Here is an 8,464-nt window from a genome sequence, read left to right on the forward strand (position 1 = left end):
TCCTGCTTAGTGTGAAGGATTGTATGTTGTGTGCCTGGGTGAGCTCTCCGAAGATGGACGCTGAAACTGGGTGGAAGAATGAAGAACTGACACCGTAGGAGGGGCCGAGACCATAGGAAGGTGTGAAAGCTAAACCTTGGGCAATATCCCCACTCTTCTCACGTGAATCCCAGACTCCTTACCATGGCCTGAATACCCTGCCCACCTCTCCCACCAGATTCTCTACCCTCTCTCCCTCACTCACAGTGCTTCAGCCACCCTGGCCTCCTTCCTCAAACTTACCCAACTCTTTCCTGCTTCAGGACCTTTGTACTCACTGCTCCCTTCTCAGAGGGAATTTCCAAACCACTCAAGCTGAAGTGCTCCCCCTTTTAGTCTTTTCCATAACTACTTATCTTTTTCCTTCATAGCATTTTTTGCTACCTGAAACTATGTTGTTTATTTATTTGTTTACCCACGTATTATTTGTTTCTCACTTTAGAAAGTGAGTTCCATGAGGAATTGGTGTTGGTCTTGCTCATACCCCAACCCCAGCACTTAGCACTGTGTCCGGCTCATAGCAAGTGATTAATAGCTGTGAACTGAATAAATGTGAACAAAGGATCCATGACAGCTGGCTCAACAAACAAACAAGATCCAAGATCCAAGTGGATCCAAGAGCCAAGTGGAAGGCCAGTCATTTCCTTAAAAAGGTCTTCATGAAAACCTTGGGATCATCTCCTCAGCCCACAGGTGGGGAAACAGGCCCGGAGAAGAGAGTTACCCACCTTCGAGCACCCAGAAAGCCATTATTGTAGATTCCCAGCCCCTGGGGTCAAATGCTGCAGACCTGTCTGGCAGATAAGCCCAGGAAAATCACAGCCACCTCCTTGCGGTCATTGCCGTGTGTCTGCAGTTGCCGCCGCCCCCATCGTATAGGGAAGGAAATTGCCCCTTTGGGAGCAGAGGTGCCAGTAAGCTGACAAACTGTGAAAGGGGGGCTGGAGAGGGTGGGAAGGCCCATTCCTGGGCCAGGCAGCTATTCTGAGGCAGCTCAGGGATAATAGCTGGTACCAAAATAACCCAACCTCCTCACCCTTGTTCCAGCCCTCACACCTCTGCCCCACTAGAGGTGACGCTAACACTTGAATTCCTCTCGGTAACACACCAGTTTTTAGCAGGGCCTGCGGAGAGGACAGTGATCACACACACCTGTCCACTGGGGGCTCACAGTCTGACGGAGGAGGCAGGCTAGGGACCAGTCAAGGCTGCTGAATGATGGTGCCTACGTCTGGGGAAGCTCAAGGGAGGGTAGATCCCCAGAAGAAAGGACCCCTGAATTAATTCAATGGACATACGAAGTTAGCCAGTTCAGGGGGTGACAGTAACAGAAGTAACCGCCAGCGCAAAGGGAGGGCGGCAACACAGATAAGCTCCAGGAATAGTTGGCAGTTTTAGTAGGTAGAAGCATCAGAAATATGAGAGGGGAGGGGCACAATAGGAGCCTAGAAAGGGGGGTGAGTGGGCTGTCCAATTTATCTAAGAATTTAGATGTCAAGAGAAGAACTTAGGCTATCTTCGGTGCACAAAGGAGAGCCATGGAAGATTTTTATCCATAAGGACGCCACGATCAGGTTGGCAAGATATAAAGTGCCCTGTGGCTGCTTTGGGGAGGTTGTCTGGGCCAGGGGAGGGGGAGGAGGGGCAGACCGAAGGAAGAAAACACTTTATTCTAGATGGGCAGTTCTAAACAGGACTCCTGTAGGAGACAGGAATTGAGTCTCAGTCTCTCCAGGGCTTGGATCATTACTCCCTCAACTCCCGCGCCACACCACCCCGAGGGTTCAACTTTCGTTCTTTTGTTGCGAACTCAAAAGTTTGAGCAGAACAAATGTGCTGCTGGAACCCTAACCCTAGTCGAGGGGTCCGAGCAAGAGACTCCATCTCCCAAAATGCTTCGCTTTACAGCCCTGCGGGTCGCGCATGCTTCAAGAAAGGCCGGCCGGCTTGTCCACCGGTCAGCTGGGTGAAGTGCAGGAAACATGGGGACCGCCATCTTAGCTTGGGGCAAACCAATTGTAAACCTATGGGAGGTTCTTCTTCTCTGCCTCGTCAGTTCTTAACAGGTACTAAAATAAAATGCTCTTAATTATTGCAAATCTCTTTATTATGCTTTACATTGAGAATTTCTTCCATTTTGCCCCCCAATTCGGAACTGCACCTGCAGGGATACAATAGCACATCCCAGCATGGCCGCACTCAGCCAGATTCCGCTGGGGGTGGAATCGGAAGCGGTCCCGCCCCGCCTCCTGGTAGGAAGGGGGTTTCCGCTTCCGGCAGCGGCGGCTGCAGCCTCGCTCTCGTCCCTGCGGCTGGCGGCGGAGCCGTGTGTCTCCTCCTCCGCCGCCGCCATATTGTCTGTGTGAGGAGAGGGGAGAGCGGCCGCTGCTGCCGCTTCCACCACAGGTATGGTGGGAGCCGCCAGGCGAGGTCGTTGGGTGTGGAGGTGGGCCCAGGATGGGACAACGGGGCGCGGTCTCCCCTCGCGCTCCCAGCGGACTCCGGAGCGGCCCGTCGCCTTCCCCTGCCCCCCCCCACACACACACACCAGCCGAGGCCCCTGCAGCCCATCGGGGAGGCCTGGGGCCACCCTTCAGGACGGGGAGTGAGGCTTCGTGGGCAGAGGCTGATGTGAGGGTGGGAACTGGCTTTCGGGAGTCCGGCTTATTGCGGGGGAGAGGGCTGGACTGGGGCGGGGACTAGGGGGCAACTTGGAGGAAGGGGTCGCCGGAGGGGGAAGGGAGCTTGAGGGGTGGGGCCACTAGGGGATGCTGGGGGAGGGTGCCTAGGGGAGTGGTGCCTGCTGGGTAGGGTGGGGTGAACCTTCCCGCGGAGCGGAGCAGATGGGAGTGGGGGCTTTCTAAGGGTCCCTCTGGGCCAGGCGGGCTTCCCACCTGCAGGCTGGGGTGCAAGGGAGAGGGAGCCCCGGGCGAGGTCGCTGGGGAGAAAGGGGGAGGGGACCACGAAGTGGGGCAGAATGGGTGGAGTTGGAGTTAAGGGTTAGTTGGGAGCCTGGGTGGAAGGGAAGTATGTAGAATGAAAGCTTGGCCAACAGTATACGTGTTAAGTTTGTGACCTTTTGAAAGAGTACGACTTTTATTTTGGTTTCTGTTTTTTTTGTTGTTTGTTATTTTGTAGCGTTGGAACATTTCTAGTCTAGGCAGGTGATGGGTGGAGCTTCAGTAGTTTGTTTTTTGGAAAGCAAAGTCAGGGTCGGAAGAAGTAGCTTCTTGACTGTTGCCATTGTGGGAAAGGAAGAGTTTGAAAAGAAGGTGGTAAATTAATTTGGGAAATTTGATTACCTTTCAGCTGCTGAGTTCTATGAGAAGGGGGCATGGGGAGAGGACATGAAAAGAAAACTGGAAAGGGAAGATTTTTCTCGGAGTTGGGAGACTGCATTACATCTAAGGAGTGGCAATACAGGCTAGTGGTAAAGAACCAGAGTGCTTGGGTTCTCAAATATCATGCCATTACTACTTAGCTGTGTGTCCTAATCTTTGTAAACCTTGGTCTTCCTATCTGTAGAGTGGGGGCAGTATTTCCTAGATCATGCAATATGGTGAGCAGTAAATAAGATAATTTGTGTCAAGTGCTTACCGCAGTGCCTGACAGGTAGTAAGTGCTTGATTAAAGGGACTAGGTGGTTTATTTCGGCTTCCTCTGTCCTGCGTAGAATTTGTGGTCAAGAATCTAACAGGCAAGACTGAAGAATATTACCTTTGTAGTAATTGTTGCAGTTTCTTGTTTTGTTGTAAGTCAGTTGACTTAATTGGCTTGGTGGACCTTTGACTGAAAGACCAGAACCAGTAACTTGATCTTCCTCAAGTCATTTTAAAAACTTCACCTGCTGTTTTATCTGGGCAGGTTTATCCTTGTGTGACTTTGAAATACTTGACTTTCATGTGCCATTGGGGGAGGGTACATGACTTCAAGAAAGAATGAAAAGATTTGAAATTTGCTTAGATTGATTTATCAACTGCTTACAAAGTTAGGTCACCCTGGGGCAACTTTTGTTTAAAAAAAAAAAGAAAAACAAACATGCCCAGTTATGTTCTCTTGTATGGAATAAAATAGAGAAGAGAAGCACACATTTAAGGGGAACATTGGGTTACTTCTATGTAATGGGTTTATTGCCTTGCTGTTTGGGGATAAAACAAGTGGCAGCTTCTTTCCCACAGTGTATTTTTAGTTCTCTTGTTGCCTAGCCGCTGTTACAGGGTGAGTCTTTGATTTTACTCTGAACAGACACCTTTACTTCACATACTCCTTTGGACAAAGGGGAAATTTTCTTCAGGAACTGAGTTTAAAGCCCTACATAGGGTTTGGGTTTGTAGTCGACAGAATGCCACCCCTGCCAAAAAAGATGTCTATACTTTAATTCCCAGAATCTGTAAATATGTTACATGGTAAAAGGCACTTTACAGATCTTATTAGGGTTAAGAATCTTAAAATAGGAAGACTATTTTGCATTTCGTGGGTAGGCCCAACCTAATCACACGTGCCCTTAAAAGCAGAGAGCTTTTTCCACTTTGGAGTCAAGAGAGGGGAGAAGGGTGAAATCAGAGATTCCAATCATGAGAGGGACTCCATTTGCTGTTGCTAGAGGGGGCCACATAGAAAGCATGAGAAGGAATACGGGCAGCCTCTAGTAGCAGAGACCAGCCCCAGCTGACAACCAGCAAGGAAATGGAGACCTCAGTCCTACAACCCCAAGAAACTGAGTGAGTTTGACCAACAACCTGAATGAGCTTGGAAGTGGATTCTTCCCCAGAGTTTCCAGCAAGGAATATTCCTTGATTTTGGCCTTGTGAGACCCTAAGCAGAAAACATAGCCACACCCACCAGCTTCTGACCCACAGAAACTGTGAGATAATGAATTTCTATTGTTTTAAGCCACTCCTGTTTGTTTTAATTTGTTATGGCAGCAGTAAAACACTAGTCTAGATTTTTGGTACCTGGAGTGGGATACTGTTACCCAAAAACGTGGACGTGGATGAAAGCCAGAAAATATTTGAGGAGTCTGATAGAAAAGGCCTGGAACAGATTATAGAAATAGGGATGTTGACTGCAAGTTAGGGCCAGGTGGCAATGACATAGGCACTGGAAACTGGAGGAAAAAGAATCTTTGTTACATAGTGGCAAATAAGCTTAGAATTGTATCCTGTGGTTATGTGGAAGAGAGAACTGGTAAGTGATGAACCTGGCTATCCAGCAGAGGAGATTTCCAAGCAGAGGGTTGAAGGTGCAGTCTGGTGTATTTATGGATATGAATCTGACTAATGGAGTGAACCCCTGTGAAATTTGTGGAAAGTCCATGAGGTCCTTGAGGATTTTATACTGTCAGAAACAATGCCAGCTTGGATTGAAAAAGACAGTAGAAAGTTAAAGAGGGCTATTAAAACCCCCAAATTCTAGGCAGGAAACAGGCTGGTAAAACTCAGGTGTGAGTTTGCTGCTTTTCATTAAAAAAGGTGGGTGACTCAGAGGGTGGAACCAAGAGCACAGAGAGGTGGACCTGAAAGCTACAGAGGATTTTGCCCTTACTTTGAAATGGAACAGAGTTTGCCCAGATTTTGAAACTGCTTTGGACCAATGGATCTGTTTTCTCTTCCATTTTTCTTGTTGGAACTGGAATGTCTTTAACTGCTGCCCTGTGCCTGTACCACCATTGTCTGTTGGGAGCAGATAACTTTTGTTTTCAGGAATTGTGCCCCATGAGTTTTACTTACTGTATTATGCTCAGAGCCTCATCTACACCTGATTTAGAAAATGAGATTAGGGACTTTTTAATTGATGAGCTTTAGGTGAGATTTTTGGACTTTGAGTTGATGCTATAATGGAATGAGACCTTAGGATGTGGGATGGATGTATTTTGCATTTGGGAGAGATATGAATCTCTGGAGGTCAGACGGTGGGCTGTGGTAGATGAAATGATACCCTGCCCCACCCAGCCCTGGAATCTAAATATTAACATTATGTGGCAAAAGGGACTTTGCAAATGTAATTATGGTTTAAGTATTTTAAGATAGGAAGATTATCCTGGATTTTCTGAGTGGGTCCAATCTAACATGAAGGCAGAGAACGTTCTCCAGCTGGAGTCAGAGAGATGGGCAGAACAAGTCAGAGATTTGAAACATGAGAGGCAGTCAACCTGACATTACTGGAGGGGGCTTCATGGAAAGCATGTGGGCAGCCCTGCCTGACAGCCAGCAAGGAAATGGAGGCATCAGTCATACAACCCAAGAAACTAAACTTGGCCAACAATCTAAATGAGCCTGGAAGCAGATTTCTCCCTGGAGTTTCCAACAAGGAAGAGAGCAGCGTGGACATCTTGATTTTTGGTCTTGCAGGACCCTAAGCAGAAGACCCAGCCAAGCCCACCTGACTTCTGGCCTATAGAAACTGTGAGATAATAAGTTTGTGTTGTTTTATATTTGTGGTAATTTGTTATAGCAACAATAGAAAACTAATAGAGGGGGTTTTGGTGATTTTATTTAAGAATCTTGGGGAGATTATTTTCTAGAGAACAAAAGTAGCAAGGATTATTTTGCAAAGTGATTTGGTCCTAGAAGACTTCACAGAGTAATTGTGTTGAGTGGAATCTATGCCTTTTTTCCTTGGTGTTTAAATATCCTGTTACTGTCCTTAAGTGCAGTTTGAATTGGCTAGATGACTAGCTTGGTAAAATGTAGATTCTAGAGTTCTAAACCATTTTGGTAGGATTTATCCTATAAATAGGTGATTTTCCCATACCTATAATAAATGTCTTGGATTAATGACATAATTTCTTTACTTTTTTTTAAGATTTTATTTATTTATTTGACAGAGAGAGAATGAGAGAGAGAGCACATGAGAGGGGGGAGGGTCAGAGGGAGAAGCAGACTCCCTGCTGATCAGGGAGCCCGATGTGGGACTCGATGTGGGACTCGATGTGGGACTCGATGTGGGACTCGATCCAGGGACTCCAGGATCATGACCTGAGCTGAAGGCAGTCGCTTAACCAACTGAGCCACCCAGGCACCCCTTTCTTCATTACTTTTTATTGGTTGAATGAAGCAGTGAGTTTATATGAGAGCCCTTTAAAGACTTATTTCCAACTTTTTATTTATTTATTTTTAAAGATTTTATTTATTTATTTGACAGAGAGAGACACAGCGACAGAGGGAATACAAGCAGGGGGAATGGGAGAGGGAGAAGCAGGTTTCCCGCGGAGCAGGGAGCCTGATGCGGGGCTTGATCCCAGGACTCTGGGATCATGACCTGAGCCGAATGCAGACGCTTAACGACTGAGCCACCCAGGCACCCCTATTTCCAACTTTTTAGAGGAGATGGAAATGGGTGATCTTTTTTTGTGAATTGATAACCACCTCTGTACAGTATAGTCTGTTCTTTTTACAGCTCCTACCCCAACCCCGAGTTGTTAAGGTCTTTTCTCCCTGTCATTATCATTTGAGGTTAAGAGTCAGATTTGGGAATTATAATTGCAGAATGGAGTTCTAGCTTTTAAAAAAGCCTGTTTGTTTTTGTTCTGCAATAGTGTCCTATTGATTAGATTAATAAAATGGACTCTCAACTTTAGTGAGAACTTCAGAGGTTGGAGGAAAGAAGTCCAGTTCTTTTTGATTAGTTACCTGAATAGAAAGATGATTATAAAATTAGAACATTTCAGGGTATGAAGGACTTCTGAGACTGTATTTTTGACTTTAGGGTTTAGAGTAAAGGAAATTGGGCCGCACGAAGGTTAAGTGGCTCAACCAAGAATCAGCCCTAGAGCTGGCCTAGAATGCTGGTCCAGGCAATGGAGATTCATGGCTTTTGAACCATATTCCCTGTGCACCCTTGCCTTTCCCTTTTTCTAGGTTTTACCTTGGACAGATTTCTCTGTGCCTCACTTTCCTCATGGAGTCATTGTGAGAATCGCCATAGTGGATGTAACAGATTTAGCACAGTACCTACCATATGAAGGGCCTCAGAGATAGATGTTAACTGTTACAACATTTATGATAATTGTTTTGGCAACTGTATGACAACCTCTGCATAATACAGTCAATTTGTATAAGTTTAGAAACTGACAAATGGGGGCGCCTGGGTGGCTCAGTTGGTTAAGCGACTGCCTTCGGCTCAGGTCATGATCCTGGAGTCCCGGGATCGAGTCCCGCATCGGGCTCCCTGCTCGGCAGGGAGTCTGCTTCTCCCTCTGACTCTCCTCCCTCTCATGCTCTCTGTCTCTCATTCTCTCTGTCTCAAATAAATAAATAAAATCTTTAAAAAAAAAAAAGAAAAGAAACTGACAAATGATATGACTTGTTGGATTAGGTGTAAGGTAAGGTCTTAGCACTTTAAGGTAATAATGTTTGTGATATTTGATTGATTTTGTAAAGATTTTATTTATTTATTTGACAGCAAGAGAGGGAACACAAGCGGG

At 46.4% G+C, this 8,464-nt stretch overlaps 1 protein-coding gene across 7 annotated transcripts in view; it reads left to right on the forward strand.

The window, feature by feature from the left end:
- The first annotated feature begins 2,303 nt into the window (after nucleotides 1-2,303).
- CSNK2A1 (casein kinase 2 alpha 1) overlaps nucleotides 2,304-8,464 on the forward strand; it is a 47,516-nt gene continuing 41,355 nt past the window's right edge. For 6 of the 7 annotated variants that reach the window (XM_081833043.1, XM_081833046.1, XM_081833047.1 and 3 more), the window contains exon 1: nucleotides 2,304-2,445. The gene's annotated coding sequence lies outside the window, so the exon portion shown is untranslated. Of the gene's footprint in view, nucleotides 2,446-6,389; nucleotides 6,444-8,464 lie in introns of all 7 variants that reach the window. The other variant, XM_081833044.1, reaches the window with a different exon arrangement.

The sequence above is a fragment of the Leptonychotes weddellii genome, chromosome 10 (assembly GCF_054177405.1).
Source record: "Leptonychotes weddellii isolate Sample4059 chromosome 10, ASM5417740v2, whole genome shotgun sequence".
In the NCBI taxonomy this organism is placed as follows: Eukaryota; Metazoa; Chordata; class Mammalia; order Carnivora; family Phocidae; genus Leptonychotes; species Leptonychotes weddellii.